The sequence below is a fragment of the Rhinatrema bivittatum genome, chromosome 18 (genome assembly GCF_901001135.1).
Source record: "Rhinatrema bivittatum chromosome 18, aRhiBiv1.1, whole genome shotgun sequence".
Taxonomy (NCBI): Eukaryota; Metazoa; Chordata; class Amphibia; order Gymnophiona; family Rhinatrematidae; genus Rhinatrema; species Rhinatrema bivittatum.
In genome coordinates this window covers 36,003,154-36,020,716 of record NC_042632.1, presented here as the reverse complement: position 1 = coordinate 36,020,716, position 17,563 = coordinate 36,003,154, and the positions used below count along the sequence as shown (strand labels likewise).

At 47.9% G+C, this 17,563-nt stretch overlaps 1 protein-coding gene across 1 annotated transcript in view; it reads left to right on the top strand.

The window, feature by feature from the left end:
* Positions 1 to 1,134: 1,134 nt before the first annotated feature.
* Positions 1,135 to 17,563, top strand: part of NDST1 (N-deacetylase and N-sulfotransferase 1) — a 100,380-nt gene continuing 83,951 nt past the window's right edge. Inside the window, exon 1 of the mRNA XM_029583277.1 lies at positions 1,135 to 1,456. The gene's annotated coding sequence lies outside the window, so the exon portion shown is untranslated. The remainder of the gene's footprint in view (positions 1,457 to 17,563) is intronic.

Genomic DNA, 17,563 nt, shown 5'->3' with positions numbered 1-17,563 from the left:
ATTTTCCGGCCTTTTAAGATCCTGGATAAGACACGGAAGTAAGGCAGCCTGACTGTTTATCATTTACAAATCAAAAGGAAGTCAGCCAGCCAGGTGCCTCAGCTGCTTTTATACACCAGAGTGTGACATCAGCATTGAAGGAGTTAAAAAAAAAATAGCCTAGGTTTTATTTATTTTTTTTTGGACACTTTAATGTGGAATTGTTTCCCTTTCCCAAAAGTAATTAGTAATGGAGTCAGAGGTCACCTATCTCTTTTATTTTCCAGAAACCCTGCGCGGTGGTTTTCTGTATCTGCGGAATTAGGCTTCTGGCAAATGTGCGCCCAGCAGTGCCCCTTAGGGTATCCGAACAGCTCGCTCTGAAGGTGACATCTCGGAGAACAGATGGGAGGGTCCCCTCAGCACAGCTCCTCATGTGAAAGCTGCAGACAAGAAGTGCATGCGTTGGGAGGCTCTTGAGGAGGGGGGAGGAGAGGTATTTGTAAGCATACTACAGTTGCTTTGGGCGGCATGAGAGCCCTCGGTGGGAGGACTGGAACCAGTAAGATTAGAGTGGTTCCTCTTACTGGAGCGTTGCAACCAGACTGAGTCTCACACAGTGTGGGCTGGGAGAACGTGATGCCCCCTGGCTAATATGTAGCACTAAAACAGAGTGCTATGGACTTGCAAAAACAAACAAAAAACCAACAACAAACAAACAAAAAAACCCTAAGACAAAAACAAATAACTGCTTGGTGCCCACCGGTCGGTCCCTTTCTGGAGATGCCCCTGGGGGGGGGGGGTCCTCTTATGGAGCTGATTGGAGTATGGAGGGCCCCTGTTGATGGAGAGGGATAGAGGGGGGGGGGGGCAGGCATCTGACACATTCTGTAGAGGTCCCCAATTGTCAGAGCAAATAACTTTTACTAAACAAGCCTATGCTCTCTACTGAGCTTGCCCATAGCCCTAATCTTCAGCACTGCATATGCATTCCCAGGTAGCGACTTGGTTTGACTGGATAGGGGGGGCGACTTGCCTCCCCCCCCCAAGTGGCAACCAGGAGCTCGGAGCTGGCGAGCTGAGCACGGCGGCGCGCGGCTCCTTTAAGCGCGAGCGGGCAGGCAGGCAGCGCCTGTGATTTACGCGCGCAGGGAGGCCGGGCTGCAGGGGGTTAATGGCGAGCTGCGAGCACGGCCGGCCCCGCAGACGGTGCCGTGGCCTTTGAGAAGGGCTCCCTTTCTGCTAATGTATTCAGCCCCCTCCCCCTGCCTCTTCCTGCCGGGCTGCGGGGATTGAATGCCCTCCCCGCGCCTTCCCCACACTTCCCATGCTCAGCCCGGCCGGCGGGGCGGCGATCGGGACCCGGAGCGCGAGGGGCTGGGGCGGAGAAGCGAGCGGCGGGCGAGAGCCAGCCCCGGGGTTTGGCACTCCGGCGCCCTGCCCAGGTGGCGATCGCCAGGAACCATGAACACAACAGGTAAGGAAAGGGCCGGGGGGGCTCCCCCTGCCTTTGCTTTTTTCCCCCCCTCCTCTTTCTGGTAATGAATGGGGCTGGGGTGGGTGAGGGAGGGAGGGAGAGGGAGAGACGCCTTCAGGCCTGCTCTTGGCTGGGAAGCTGAAGCAGGGGGCTAAAGTGAAATCAGGGAGCTGGAGTGCGCGGGGCGCCCGATCAGAGCCTCCCGGTCTGGCGCGCGGTGGGAACAAAAGGGCGAGGAGGAGCCCCCGCGAGCCGGGGGTCCCTTCCCAGCCCCGGGGGAGCCACGCGCTGGCTGCACGCTCGGAACAGGAACCCCGTCCTGGGGGGGCTTTCTGCTCCCGGCTTGCACCGTCTAACGTTGCTGCTTTCTGTGCAGATGCACGACCTCTGCCCATTGTTCCCGGGAGGGGGGAGAGACTCCCGGATCCTGACATGAGATGGGGGCTGGAAAGACCTTGGAGGCTTTTCACTTTGTGCCTTTTTTGTTTGTTTGTTCTCCGGTGGTGGTGGTGGTGGGTGGCGAGGACTCTGTAAAGGGGACTAGGAGTGGCCCAAAAGGTTCTTATGTAACCGAGTCACTAAGGGGGCTACAGTACTGGTCATTTTTTTTTATATGGCTGCCCCTACAGAGAGCATTGCCCACCTTGTCTGGTCCCATCCTCCCAGATCTTACCTGGGGAGGTTAAGTGTCAGTGTCACACGGCGAGGGCTTGCAGAGAAAGTTTGCCGCTGCAGTTAAGTTTCTGCATTTGACAGCTCCGTGGTCCAACTCGTCATATTGCACTGCCATTCCGGGAGACTTCTGCGTTTAACCTGGGAGTCTGGGGACGCTTTCCACCTGGGGGTCTGCAAGAGAAGCATTGACCCCCCCCCCCCCCCCCCCCCCAGTCTAAAGGCTCAGGGAAAGAGTCTGACAACAACAGGTTTCATGGTTGTGACCGAACGGCTAAGGAGGTGCTCCAGAGCAGACTTCTCCCCACTGTAAATCCCCGGGGAGGTACAGGATGCAGATGGGATCTTTCAAGAGCTGCCTTTATAATGCTGCAAACATAAGCAAACCCTACCGGAGACTCTGGGTCCTAGGGGCATCCTCCAGCCGTTTCTAGGGGAACGAAATCATCCCTTTTTCGTGATATCGAGCTAGGCCTGGTAGGAGTCTGTGCAGTTGGTAATCCAGGACAGCCTGCGTGCTGGGGCCGAAACCTCCAAGTAAAACCATGGCAGCTCAGGTGTTGCACCTGTGAAAACTTTCTCTTGGGGGGGGGGACCAGTGGCTTAGCCCTAGCAGAGGGCCACATGTGGCCCCTCCAAACTCGGGCTGTGGTTCTTGTTTGTCGCATAACCTTGAAGGCAGCATTGAATACATTGGCCTAACCCTGCAGTATAAAGGGAGCAGGTGGCAAGACACACAGGTACTTTCGTAGCTGTTTGCAAACAAACTGCATCTCTTTGAACATTTGCTAAAGCTTATGTAAGCTTTAGCAAATGATATAGTTTTCAACCCCCCCCCCCCCCCCAAGGAATGCTCTTTATTTAAATGTGGATAAAAGCACGCATGTTGTGAAACACGTGCATGCTTACCACTAAGCAAGGGTAAGTTTTGAGGTAGTCCGCTCTGCCTACATAACTCCCAGAGTTACACTGGTAAAGCCAAATAACTTTTTTTTTTTTTTTTTTAAGTGTCCCTGGAAAACATCATTTGCATATTTGCTCAAGACCCACAGCAATGCCTGGTGGCTGCATGCCTACAACCTGTGCAGTGGGAGTTGGGAGAAGCTTGCAACCAAGGTGCATTTCTGTAATTGCAGGTCACGCGTAAAATAATCCACTCCATGAGGATGGCTGAGCGGCAGAAGATTAGGTTGCTTTCCCCCACCCCCCACCTCCCATCTGTAGGGACTTCTGAAAACCATCTTTTGTATACCTCCCTGTGGTTCTACAAATCCCTAATGGTGGAGAACCCTGTGAATCCCCTGAGATTATACGCATTCCTCTCTGTATAGGTCACTGATATCCCTGAGGTCATATGCATTCTTGGCAGTATGGGCCACTGACATCTCTGAGGTTATACATTTCCCTAATGATATAGAACCTACTCAGTACCCCAGGGTTATACACATTCCTGTCTGCTAGGGCCACTGAAACCTCTAATGTTATACACAGTTTCTGTTATGAGTCAATAAGAGTTTTAATTCTTTTCCTCATAGGATGTCGGGAGTGTCACTAAAAGTTCTTAGGAGAGTGTTTTTAAATTTTTTCTTTAGCTTTCCCTGATGTCACTGAATAAGAACAGCTAGTTTGAAGCAAGGATCATTTTATAACAATGGTGGCCGATGCAAAAAATCAGCATGGAAAATGGGTGCTCAGCACCTCTCTGGGCCCGAGATTGAATATTTAAATGAGGGGTCGCGCTGCCAAGGAGGCGCTAGGGACAAATGTGCACCCCTGGTTAGGAAAACAGGCGTCCAATTTCCTAACCTGATCGCCGGCACCCTTTTTTTTTTTTGGTTACTCTTACTTAATATTGCCACGATATTAAGTCAGAGGATGTACAGAACAACCCTCCGCAAAACTAATAGCTTTCATCACATGCAAATGCATGTTGATGAGGCTATTACCTATGCTCCCCAGATCAAAAAAAAAAAAAATGTGCCCGACCCGGGTTAAACAGTGCACTCGCCTGCGTGCACTGTTTTGCATCTGCCCCAAACAGAGTGTGTATAAACTATTTATCTAAAAGAGTTCTGTTCCACCTTCATTAACAGTTGTCCTAAGAGGATTACAGATTATAGAAATCAAATACATATTGCATCAACGTATACCTTATGAAAATCAAACTAGACAGTGTGTTTCTTTAACTAATGACAATAACTGAGACTAGAATCATAATATGGAAATCTTGTCATCAAGACTAGCATTTATTTATTTATTTATTTGGCATTTTACGTACTATCGTCCAGGATCTGGAAGGGATGCTGGCTTGGGGAACTTAATTGTATTTTTTTTTTCTGATTTGCAGAACATTTACATTTTAACAATAATGCGCCACAAACCAAAAACTCTCTTCTCTTTCTAGCAGTCTCCTGCTGTAGACTAGAGCTAGGATCTGCTGTCTCTCTGCTTGTGCCCAGCAGGTTATAGAGATGAGAATTTGAAGGTAGGAGATGTCCATTACTGAGGGATTAGCTGGATGATTTTGGTTGTATGGTGATGCACGCCACCACTCAGTCCAGGGTCAGACAGGAAACTGTGTGTCATTTTGGGGCCAGCGGGCCCTTGGCGTGCTGCTTTTTGAGAGGCCAGGAGAGACCCTCTTCACACTGTCTCAGAGCAGGTAGCGAGAACCTCTCGGTTAGGTATAAAGTGGAGATTGCTCACTGCGATTGATTCGCAATAAATCCCGGCAAGACCTGAGAGGAAAACACTGCTCTTTATCATGTCTGATGTTTGAGGAGTCGTCGGTCCTTGTGAAGGCTATTTCCGTGGCTGTAAAGCATTTTATCCACACTAACCACCAGTCCTGCCCTCTCTTCACTGTGGTTAAAGGGGTGCAGCCCGTGGACGTTTAACCACCATGGTCAGGAGGTGTTGCAGGGACATGGTTAGCTCGGGGGAGGACACATCCATACGTTGATTGCGTTTTAAAATCTTGGGGCGTATGTTTCACGCACAAATTCTGCCCACGTTGAAGAGCAGGGCGAGGGACTGTGCGGGTTTTTGTACCTACAGCAATTTCCCTCATTTTTGCGTTGAAAATTGGCGCAAAGCCCCATGGGTAAAAAGGACACACACACCGTCTTTTGTCTCAGTGTGAACAACTTAAAAATGATCCTTTGTGTGCTGTGGAAGACACTTGGTGATAGATTGAGGGGGAGAGAAAGGGGGAGAGAGAGGGGGGAGCCTGCTGGGGGACAGGGCAGGGGATAGGGAAGGAAAACACAAACTGGAGCAGAGGGGCGGGCAGAGACAAGCTGCAGCTGGTTTAATTGTAATTTTGCGGCTGCAGCTCACCTTGGAAGGGGATATGCCCTCGCCTCACCCACTCCTCCTCCACCTGCTCCTCAACGCGGTTGGGACAAGGGGGATGTTGAGAGAGAGCTCTTGGCTGACTCCTAGATCCAAATAAACGTTGTCAAGGCCTGTCAGAAAGGATGGGTTTTTTTTTTCCTTCACGGTGGCAGAAATCCAGTAGTGACCATATTAATGGATCTAACCAACAGAGCTCAACAGCAGCTAGCTAGAAGGACACCAAGTTTTTTTGGATCGAGTTTTGCTACGCTTTCTCTGTTGTCTGTCTGCAGTACTAGGCGCGTGACGTTGGTAGTTGTGTGATACCCAGAAGGAGATGGTGACGTTTTCAACTGAAGCAAACAGGGGATTTGATGACAAAACGATTCAGATCTTTGCATTCAGTATGTCGGTTATCTACTTTGTGACTTGTAGGTTAGAGATTCTTAGTGCGCTGTTCAAAATGGTGTCAAAGAGTCAATGGAATATTCCAGCCTTTAGAAAACCTTCAGTGTTGGAGATTGATTCATATTGGTGGGGAAAAAAGGAGGGGCTATTGAATGTTTCTTTAAATGTTAAAGAAACTGTAATTTAGAATCAACTTTGTTTGTTTGTAATGAGGCTTTTTAAAAGAGATTTGACTGCAGTAAACAAGTTACACAAGGTCATCCTTAAACCAATTGAAACAATTAATGAAAATGAGGATGGAGCCAAGATTTGGGTCTGTTCTGGCTTTGTCGTATTTGTATTCTTCAAGTGTCTTGTTGAGAAGGCGATTTTTAATTTTAGCAGTTCAGCTCAGGTATGCATACTCTGAAAGAACATGTGAGTGCAGGTGACGAGTGTCTGCTTACACATTAGGAGAAGGCGTATTCTTCAAAGGTGCAGAGAGAAAGTATGCAATGGCCCCGAGCGAGAAGGTTTCAGGAACTCGTAAACCCAGCGAAAAGGGGCCTTGACTTGCAGCTGGCAAAGCCACAAAATAGACATGGGGGGGGGGGGGGGGGAACTCTTCCACTGCTGAGGGAAGGATGCCCTCCTGCCATCGTGACCCCCACAGGGGGTTTTCAGGATGTGCGCAACGAGCATGCAGGAGAGAGATTGGTTTACAATCGGGGTTCCAAAGGATGCAGATTTCCCGCCTACAGGCTCCTTGGGGATATCCTGAAAATCCGACTGGCCGGTGGGGCTACCAGCGTGGTTTTGGGAAGGCCTGCCCTCTGCCAAGTGGACAATGGCCGCTTAAGTTCATAAGAACCAATCAAGCGAAAGGTGCGGTGTCCAAGCAGAATGAAGATTTTTCTTATGGAAAAGCTTTATGTAAGGCCGACGTGTTCCCCACTGCTTTCTTAGGGGTTTTGATAACCATGGTCCTCACACTTCACTTTCTACTTCTTTTGGTCTGATGGGAGCTTCCGTCTTGCCATCCAGTACTGCAGTAGCTGCTGCCCTCACCCACCGACTTCCTGATGGAATGACCCAGTCAGATGAAGGTTTTGTCGGAGATCTTTTGAATGCCCCTTTATGGCCTAAATGCTGTGTATTGATAGCTGAAACTGCTTGGCTAATTGTGGTGCTGGACGAAGGGAGTCGGAAACAAATTGGTGTGTGTGTGTTAGGCAAGCAAGTTGCTACTTCGAGGCAGTTTGCGGTTAAGGTGCTGTACTTTGTGAGTAGGGTTGTCCCACTGGATGGGAGGTAGAGAAACATGGCCAAACATGTACTTACGGTACCTCCTGGAGCAGACGGAATGTTTCTCAGCCCCGAGGAGAGTCGCAGAATTCCTCCAGTGACCTTCGCCTGGAGGTCAAAAGATGTGTCGAAGGCTTATGATTTAAAGATTCCCTGCCATGCTTCGGAAAGTTACTAAATGCAGATATGAGATTTGATCACTTTCCTGCTTGACTTCAGAGTAGGTTTTATCATATTTCATGTCTGCCGTTGCCCCTGGCTAAGCGTTTTGAGTGCAACAGACCCTTTTTCTCTTGGAGAATTGTTATTTTTCTGTTTTGTTTTGTTTTTTTTTTCCTGCTGCTGGATTAACTCAGTGATGCCAGAATCCTGGATATGACGTCGCACTTCCGTGGCAAAAACTGAATCAAATGAGAAGGGGCTTTAATTTCAGCAGTGGGAAAAGAATGGGGAATGATCTGTTGTGAGAGAAGGGGCTAGGAACCAGGAGCCCATCCCTTTTTCCTTTTTGTATGTTCTCGGGCTAGTGACTCTTGTCTCCTTGTGCCTTAGGGGCCAGAAGCAATAAGCATTTTTGTCGTAGATGTAAAAGGAGAAAACCCTTTTAGTATATCAGGTCCTTAGTCTATCCTGCAGTAATTGGATCATTGTAGTAGTAGTAATAATAATAATGGCAATTTAGTTCCTTCCTCCTATCCTTCCAGATCCTTTGTGCATTGCTTATTTGTTTGTGAATTTCCGGGGATAAAGCACATAATGGTCCTGTCTAATATGCGATACTATAGAAAGCCCCACTGACAAAATCATACAAAGAAGGAAATAGCAACCAGTCAATTAAGTGGGCAACCGAAAACTATATTTGAAATGGATAGAAAATTATATATTAAAAATCCTAAACGAATCGCAGCAGAATAACGAAGCCCGGCCTGTGCCATTCTGCCTTAGATCATCTCGACAAAACCCAGTCCAGTAAGTAAAAATGATCCCTAGCAGTCCATGCTGGAATAACCATGGTATAAAACCAAGTGTTGCAGCTGGGATAGGACGGCATCTATTGGGGGGGGAGATCCTTTTGTTGTACCATTTCATGCTGTGCTTTCCAGAGGGAGGAGCCTGGCAGGGACCATTTAAAAACACACACACACACACACACTCTGCCTCTCTGTGAGTGTCAGGCTGCTGTTGTTGTCTGCTGTCCCCCTGCTGTTTTTTTCAGATGTTGGAATGTCAGAAGACGACAGACAAAAAGAGAGAGAGAGAGAAACCCCCCCACCATATTTCTACTTATTAAGCCTCATCTGAAATACAGAATGCCAGAGTAGAGGTGTTAACAAATCATTCAGCTGAGTACTTCTCCTTTCCAGTGGAAATGTGAACGCTGAATCATATATTACGTGGCATGACTGAGCTCTTAGTATCTAATCAGTTTTTATTAAGATAACATCATACAAACAAATCAGACCCAACATTGGATCAAAGACATACATATATATATATATATATAGTTTACAATTTTCAGTTTTTCTCGCTCCCAGCCATTCTCCCCATATCATTTCTATAAGAACGTCTCTTCCGCATAAGATCCATCTAATGTTTCCTCTGTCCTTCTACTCCACCTATTTAACCTCCCCACCCCCCTTCCAAACCCACTACCCTCAAGCCATCCAAATCAACAATGGCCCAACCAGATTTCCAAGCTAGTACTATTGAGGACCGTATTCAAACACGTTTAGTTGGATAACTGAGAAGGTATCCAGCTAAATGAAAATGTGGCCACTTATCTGCCTAAATTCTAGCTGGATATCTGCGTAGCCGGCTAGAATTTGGCCGGATAAGGCGGGTGTTCCAGGGAGGAGCTGACTCAGCCATATAACTTATTCCGGGCGGGCCATGCACCTGTCCTTAAAGTTTCCTGGATAAATCGATCTGACTAACTTTAGGATATTGGGCACGGCTGCACCACTGAAGATACTGCACAAGTTTGGACCTCAAAATAGCAACATTCTGCAATCCTGAACACCACCAGCTGCTAATTTTGCTTATCCTAATAACAACTTAGCATATTGCTGAACTCTTGCAGGTAGATATGACTGAGCAGTGCTACCATAGAGACCAATAGATCTCAGGAGCCGTGCTTCTGTCTGAGCTGCCTGTCCTGAAACATGGATCTTTCTCAGAGAGAGAGAAAGACGACAATTAGCTTTGATCTCCTGCTGAATGTTTTCCAGTCATACTAAAAAGTCATGAGCGTCACTAGCATGGAAAAACATAGCACAATGTGTTTGATGATAGAAGCTGGAAGAGTCGGGGATCAAAAGAAACCAGGTTCCCCCCCCCCCCAAGTTTTATCCCTGAAATACATTGTCTGTGGTGTTGTTTTAGGGTTCGTGCGTTAGCATTTCACCACTAGAGATCAGAGCTGAAATTTGATCTAAGCAGCATGAGTTTGATGTTCTGCTGAATCATTAACTCATGTTTGTCTATATTCCAACAGCTAATATACAAGGTACAAGTGGATTGTTGATCCCTGCCCAGAAGACGACCCGCACTGACTGTGGTTTGTTTTTAGGAGGCTTTAAATAAGATGGGCGGGCAAGTGGATGTGGCCTGGTAGAAGTGTCCAACTCCAGTCCTTCAGGGTTGGAAATGGGTCCGGTTATCAGGCTATACCACCAATGAACACGCAAGGGACCGATTTTTGTACGCATGCTACCTCGGTTTACCTGAAATTCTGTCTCATGCAGATTCATTGGAGAGATCCTGGACAGCCCCGTCCTCGAAGGCTGCAAGCCAGGCAGGTTTTCCAGGATTTCGTCAAGGATTATGCACGAGATCTATTTTGCATACAGCGGAGGCAGTACATGCAAGTAGACCTCGCGCATATTGACGGTGGAAATTCTGAGCACCCGATTGGGATGTAGCCTTGAGGCCTGAGTATGGGCATTCCTGACAGGAAGACAGCATTACAAATAGTTGAATAAAATAAACTCAGTTGATAATTATCAATTAAGACACGGTGGAGCAGAAGAGGTGGCTTGCAGAAAAGATTTGAGTGTTTTTGGCAAGGGGGCGGTCTTTGACAATCAAGGATTTGGAGATTTGCTGGCTCCCACCCTGACTGAGCATAACGTTTAAAAGAGAGAATTTCTGGATTATCTTCTGACAAGTGAATCTGATACCTTGGGGCCCGTGGTGCACGGTTTTCTTATTCCTTGCAGTACATTAGCCTGGCTATGTGCGGATCTCCCCTCGGAGTCCATTTCCCAGCCTGCTGTACAAATAAGAGAGAACTTAATTATTCATTTCCAGTTACCAAGCCAGAATCTGAAAAAGGGACGTACTTGGAGCACACACTTGCAGGTGAAATATCCCGCCGGCGTTAACAAAGAAATTCTAGCGTGAACATCGACTTGACGTAGAGCAGCGGCCCCAGCTGCCCACGGAGCTCAGGGGCCCATTGCTGCGAGGCAATGCCGGGTTGCCTGAAATCTGGGCAACGAGCGGGCACGTGGAAAAATAGTTAGAAAATGGCTTGGAGCCAGGAAAGATTTTTCACAGACTTTTTGTATAGGTTTTATTTTTTATTTTTAAAATATTTTTGGCACTTCCTCTGCTCTTTTTAGGTTGGCTTTTTTTTATTTTCTTTTTCTACTTTTTGCATTTTTCCTACATTTGACTCTTCCTTTCCCTTTCCTTTTTTCTTTCTTCACTCCAGCTGTTTTCCACCTCTTCCTTCCCTTCAGCTGATTCTCCTCCCACCCTTTCAGCTACTCCACCCTTTCTTACAGGCCAAGGCAATATCTGCCTGTGGGGAAACGGGTGACGCCCGCTCTCCTAATGCGCGCCGATCCACCTCTCCTGGGCATCCGATTTAAATGGGCTGCCGCAGTAGAAAGAAGGCGCTAGGGACAATTTTGTGTCCAACGCCTCCTCGGCATCAGACGCCCAGGAGAGGTGGCTGTCAACGGGTTAGGAAAACGGACCCTCAATTTTACGAGCGGCCGTTTTTCCTAACCTGACTGCCGGTGACTCCTTTTTAAAATTAAAATTATTTTTTTTTCTGTTCTCCTTTTTTTGGTTCCTCAGACTTAACATTGCCACGATATTAAGTCAGAGGAACTACAGAAAAGCAGTCATTTTTTGCTTTTTGTAAACGTTTGAGAGTAAAAATGTGCACTTCGGGTGCATATATTCCTTTTTTTTTTTGCCTTGGGAGTAATAGCTAATAACCTCATCAACGTGAATTTACATGTGATGAGCGCTGTTAGCTTCCAGCTTGTTTGGACGTGCATTTTGGACACGCTAATCCCCGCGTTGCATGAGGGCGTTGGGACGAGTGTCCAGACGCGGGCGTTCACGCGCCGGTAGAGTCGTGCGCTCAGCCGCGCGCACTGCATCGCATCGGCCTGCAGGTGTCTTCCCTCCAGTTCTGTTTCGCCTGGGCGTTAGGAATAGGAGTCAACTTTTCAAAGCGAGTGGGGCTGCTGAAAACACAAATTACCCAGCGAAGGAGTTTAATCCATATTGGGGGTGCTCATGCATCCACAGAGCTGACCCCGCTTGACTCAGCCTGGCTGTAGCAGTGGCGTTGGCTGTTCTCTTCAGCGTGGGCTCGGCTTATTCATCCTTTTGCCCAGGCCAGAGGCGGGCTGCAGACACCTGGACAAACTGACTCCCAGGGGTTTTGCAGCTCTGGCAATTAAGTCTTGGGAAGCTTCTGGCTTGGCAGCTTCCTCTTTCTACATCCTGGGTTCAGTTCAGTTGGAACCAGCCAATATCCTGGGGGTTTCCCCTTATTTTAATCCCCCCCCCTCCCAGTGACCGTCCTCTAACCAAGAGGCGCCAACCCTGCTTCCCTCCAGATCCCGGCATCGTACAGCATCGCCCCTGAACCATTGGGCCGGCCCCATAACCCTAATATTAAAGAATACAAACTCTGATCATTGGATTCCCGGGGGAGGGGGTGCGGGGCACCCACAGAGTGAAACCCCCTGGGGACATTTCTCCATGGAGCGTGCACGTGTTTAGTTCAGATTTGGGCAATCTTGTCTCCGCCCCCTCTCCAGTATTCCCAATAAGTCCTAATCGGACTGGAGCATGGCCAAGCTGAAGAGGAGGGTCGGTGGTTTGAATTTGCCCCCAGTTGACTCCTCCCCTACAAACCTGATGAAGGGAATATGAAAGCTAATGACAAATGAAGACGATCTCCTACAACTCCTTTCTTGAATTTTATTTCTGTGCATCGAAATTCACATGCACTTTATTCTGTAAGATTCCCCTTTTTTTTATTATTTAATTTTTCACTGTAACCCATGAGTGAATTATTTGAGAAAACAGACTGGGAGTGATGCAGCTTCACAGCTTTGACACCTACCTCCTCCACCCCAACACTCAAGCCATTGCTACCTCTTTATCCTTTCACCGTTGCAAACGCTGTTTGCTAAGCATTTAGGAGATTCGGTGTTTACCAGGTTGAGCTGTGCCTTGTTCCTTTGGTTGGAGGTGAGGGAGCAGGGCCTTTTCAGGTGATGTGTGCTCACAGTTGCTAATTTATCTTCCTTTAACAAAGGGTGACTAGTCCACCGATCTAATCCACAATCCTGAGATACTGATTGAGGATAATTAGCTTTTTAGAAAAGCAGGCCATGTTGTTTAGGGTGCTGTAGCTATGCACAAGGGATCGTGTGGCCTGCTGTCATCCTCTCTCTCGCCCCCAAAAAATTCCGTCTCCATCACAGCCTCTGTCAGATTCCTGCACATCTAGGCACAGGTGGCCAACACATTTCACAGAGTCTGACAGGGGCCGTGATAGTGGGTTTTAGTCCAGACATTTTCCTAACTTTGCCACCCGAGCTGGGTTTGAATCTGTGGACCAAGGTGACTGGTGACCAGCTACTTGGCATCCTAGCAGGTTTCCAGATGAACCTTCCCAGCACGTTAATCGGCCTCGTTGCCCATCGTGTTTGATGTCCCCGAGCCTTGCTCCACAGTAATGATCAGAAAACTACTGACCTCCGTGTCACTGGCACCAGCCAGCTCTTTGTTTATCATTGGGAATGGGAAGGCAAGCGACGAGGTGGCAGAACAAATTCAACTCGCTTGCTTTTCATCGAACTGTGTCTTGTCCATGCTCCTCTCGGATTGTACAGGAACACTTTCTTCACTTCGGATGAGGTGACCGATTAAACCATGTGGCTCTACTACATCCACGTCCCTTATATTCATCTGGAAAATGCAATTTTGCAATTAAAAAGGGGGTGGGGGAAGCAACTTTGAGTAGCCCACGTAGCTGTGAAGTCAGTGGGTGTTTTTAACACGCCCCCACTGCACCTAATTTCAAAGAGGGCACTTCCTGGTTGGCTAGTGTAACGTCAGCGGGTTAAAAGCACCCGGGAGCTTGGCAGCTGCTGTTTGTTCAGGCGCCGAAAAAGGGGAAAATTAACGCACGCGCGCTTATCAAAATGCTAAGTATATGCAGCTTTCCTCCCTTGGCCTAAACACTCCCTCCATCCTCCTCCTCCCCCTGGAACCCCCTCTCTTTAACCTACGCCCGGGCCTGCTTTCGTAGCTGGACTGATGCGCTTATGTGCGTGCTGCTGTCCTGTACGGGCTGGAGCCGGCTTTGCAGGGCTGCATCTCAGCTTTCTTTATTGGTCACTTTGGCCTTTCCCTGGCCCGGATGTAATAAGACGCGAGTGAAAAACGCGCTTAAGTTCGGCACACGCCTTCTCTACTCTCGTGCTAAAAAAAGGTTGACTCCCAGTGCAGTAAAGCTAATGGTTTGCTAAGGCATTGGGAGTTTCTTAAGGAAGCGCGCCGACCTGACAGTATGCACAGAGCCGTGGTCAGTGCGCATAAAACATGGACTGTGCACACAAATCTTTACTTTGTCTTTTTGGAGAAATTTGTTGAAATCCTGGCTTTTTGTGGAAGCCATGATTGGTGAGGAAAGTTGTGGTGAGGTTCAGTAATGGACGTTTAATGTTTTGTTTTTTTAAATTGAGTCGGTTATCTTATAGGAGGTGGAGAATTGGGGAATGCGAGTCATGTCTGTGAGTTGAGGGATGGGGATAGGAGTTGAGGGAGGAAGTGGCTGGTTGGGTGGATTGCGTTATTTGGAATGTACTTAGTAAGCATTCTAATGCTTTAGGAAGATTTAGTGCTATGTAACACAGTCCGGGCTGAAAGGGTAGGGTAAGTAATCAAGGAAATACACACATTGTGCATAAATTGTATTTAATATGCAGAAAATATGTGTACAAATAGTGTTCTCTGCACATAAATCCTGAGTCCAGGACCCCTGCAACATGAATTCCAGGTTCAGCCCAATAGACTCATACTAGCCCCCGAAACTTGTCTCCATCTCTGACCAAGAATTACATTTCCAGGGTTAAGAAAACCTGAGTTAAGCCTACACAGCTCCTCTCTGCATTAGGTAGTAAGAGCTAATGCCTTGATTGGCATGGGATTTGCATGGAGGAGCACTAATCTGTGCGCACAGTTTTACTCACGTTTCTGCTCACATTTTGCGTGTGCTAATCTCCCGGTTTTATTCCTGATTTAACAGGGCGTTTAGTACAGAAAGAAATGTGCCCGCCGCCAAGCGCACCTTATTACATTTGCCCAGAAACGAGCGAAGCTGATCCTTGCAGTCAGAAATGAGCTGCTCAAGCACTATGACCAGGCCGTACTTGTTTAGGGCATCTGTCGAGTTAATTTTTCTTAATAAAGCAGAGCTCTGAAGGTCAGACCTTCCACGTCACCAAGTTGTCGACATTACCGTTTTCCTGCAGAATTGTCATCTAATGGAGCTTGGCCTCCTAAGCCGAGCTTGGGCAGAACCCCTAATTCCCCAGCATAGCTCTCTTGGGAAGGTATGGAAGACCCAACGGCCCGAGGTTAGAGGATTCATGCTCGGGCTGGCATTGTGGCATAACAGTTGGAGCACAGATCCGTGAAGCCTTGATACAGATTCCCCATCTACCACATGGACTTGCTCAAGGTCACAGTCAGTTTATTCTCCCTGGGCTCTAATTTAGGTTACAAGCTCTTTGGAACAGGGATATTCTAACCATGTCAATTATTTTCGGCCTTCCTGCTGACAATATATAAAGAGTTCTACGTTATTATTGTTTATACCTAAGATGAGATTGTGATAATTCAGCTGTGTGGACCGGTTGGTATCTGTCGATTTTGGTAGCTGCACCCAGCAGCCCCTGATCTGCTGATTAATTTACTGGAAAATGATTGTATTGATTTCCTAGCTTGTCACCAGGGTTGTAAATCAGCTCTATACCATAAGGCGCAGGGCTCCCCAAATCTGGCCCTTGAGGGTAGCAACCCAGTCAGATTTTCAGGATTTCCACAATGACCATGCAGGAGAGAGATATTTGCATATGATGGCCGCAGTCCATGCAAATACATCTCAGAAACCCCACTAGTTGGCAGCCCTTGAGGACCAGATTTGGGGAGCCCTGTCATAAGGGACAGACTGGGCCAGTACTGTTTTTTTTTCTTCCTTGCAGCTATGGACTTGTAGTCTGTGTTTTCTCATTTTTTATTATTAGTTTGTCCTGGCAGCTTCCGCCTGCTCTTTTAGGGTTTCCAGCTCAGTTGGAGACTCGTTCCCGTTGTTGCTGATGCAGTTGAGCCTTCACTCACAACCGTTCAGAGTTTTCCTCCTATTTTATAATCTTCCACTTAGCCCAGTTATTGTAGCGATGGTCCTTAGCTGGGGAAGCCACAGACTGCAGCTCCCTCTGGAGGCCGCAGCACAAACCCTTTACATCTGGGCCCCATTAAGTGATAACTGAGACTCCTTCCCCGCCACAAGGAGGCTGTAAGCGCCGCCTCTGCAGCATTCCCAGCAGATCTAGGTCACAGAAGCCAGGTCTTCCGTGTGGCAGCAAAGCAGGCACGGCCTCGAGCCTCCGGGCTGGCCCTAGTTTTAGTTTTGTAGGGAAAGTGGAGAATTCTTCAAATCTCAAATGTCCTTGAGTATTCATGCAATGATCTTCTTCCTTGAAGAGCAAGGCCTGTCTTTCTGACTTCCTCGGGTAGTCTGATCCTGGAGGCACGTGCCGGATTCAGTAAGCCTGCAGTGTGAGGGGGTCCAGTACTTTGTTATTTTCTTTCTCTTGGCTGGTAGATTGTTTGTTTGGGTTAAAGGAAGTTAACTCCCTCCCCCCCCCCCCCCCCTTCATGTATTTATTTATTTATTTAAAAACTTTTCTATAGCGTCGCAACGGTTTACAAATAGGCACATAGACTATGTAACTATTCAAATGAAAGTTCATCTGGCGGGGGGAGGGGGAAGGAAAACCTCCGGGCCCCTGGTGCAAGGGGGGGTCTTTTCGGGGTACCCACAGTCTGTCACACTCTCTGCCCCACTTGGATGCAGGGATCCCCGTACTCACATTTGACAAATCACACTCAGCGATGGACTTTACACAGGCCACAGAATATGGTGTTCAGCAAAAATCTTTACTGAAGTTTAAAAAAAAAAAAAAATATCCAAACCAATATAGTAAAAGTCATCAAAAGAATAAGGAAGATCAAAACCAGAAGGCCAGCAGTGTCCTTGTTCTCCTCCTATGTGGCACTTCTGGATCAGTGTCCACAATTCCCTCTCCTCGGAGGGGTCTAAACTGATCTGCTCCCTCCAGCATTAGCTAGTTAGGGACCCGTTCTCAAAAAACTGACCCACTCTGCCAAAATTCACAAAATCAGGCCAAAGCCCTCCCCACTTCATCTGTTCATGGCGCCGACCCTCACCTGCATCCAGTCCTGTCAGCAAGGGAGATTCTTACCCTCCCTCCAGGTTTCTGGTCCCAAAAACTCCACTAATCCCTCCAAAACTCCTTGCCTCTCGCTCCTCCTGGTCTGTGTCCTGTGGAGCAGGCAAGACCTTGTGCTCATGCTCAGAGGGACAATATATACCCACCCTGAACCAGCCCATCCTTAAAGAGGGATGGGTACAGCTAGGGGCAGGACCCCAATATGTAAAACACCCCTCATATGCTGGGAACTAGGAACATTTGTAGCAGGTGCTACAGAAGATTAGCTTCCTGTTGATTTTGCAAAATGCATCAGTTGAATTCCCCTTTGTTTTGAGGAAAACGAGCCTTAATCTTCTATTCGTGCTCGGTACCCTGATAGCTGCTGGCAAGTAAGAACCCCTTGCTCCTGCCTTTTTTGTGAGAGCCGCAGACCCTGCTCGATCTGTGGAGATCTCCCTCCCTGGCCTTTTCTTTTGCCCCCCGTATCTGCCCCGAGCATGTTTTACGTTCTGTCATCGCTTGCCATTGAGTTAGGTATTTAGGAAGGCCGACAGGTGTGCAGTCAGTTTCTCTTCCTCAGGCTCTTGTGTAGCCCCCTCTCTGACAGCGAGACACAGCCAGGGGCCAA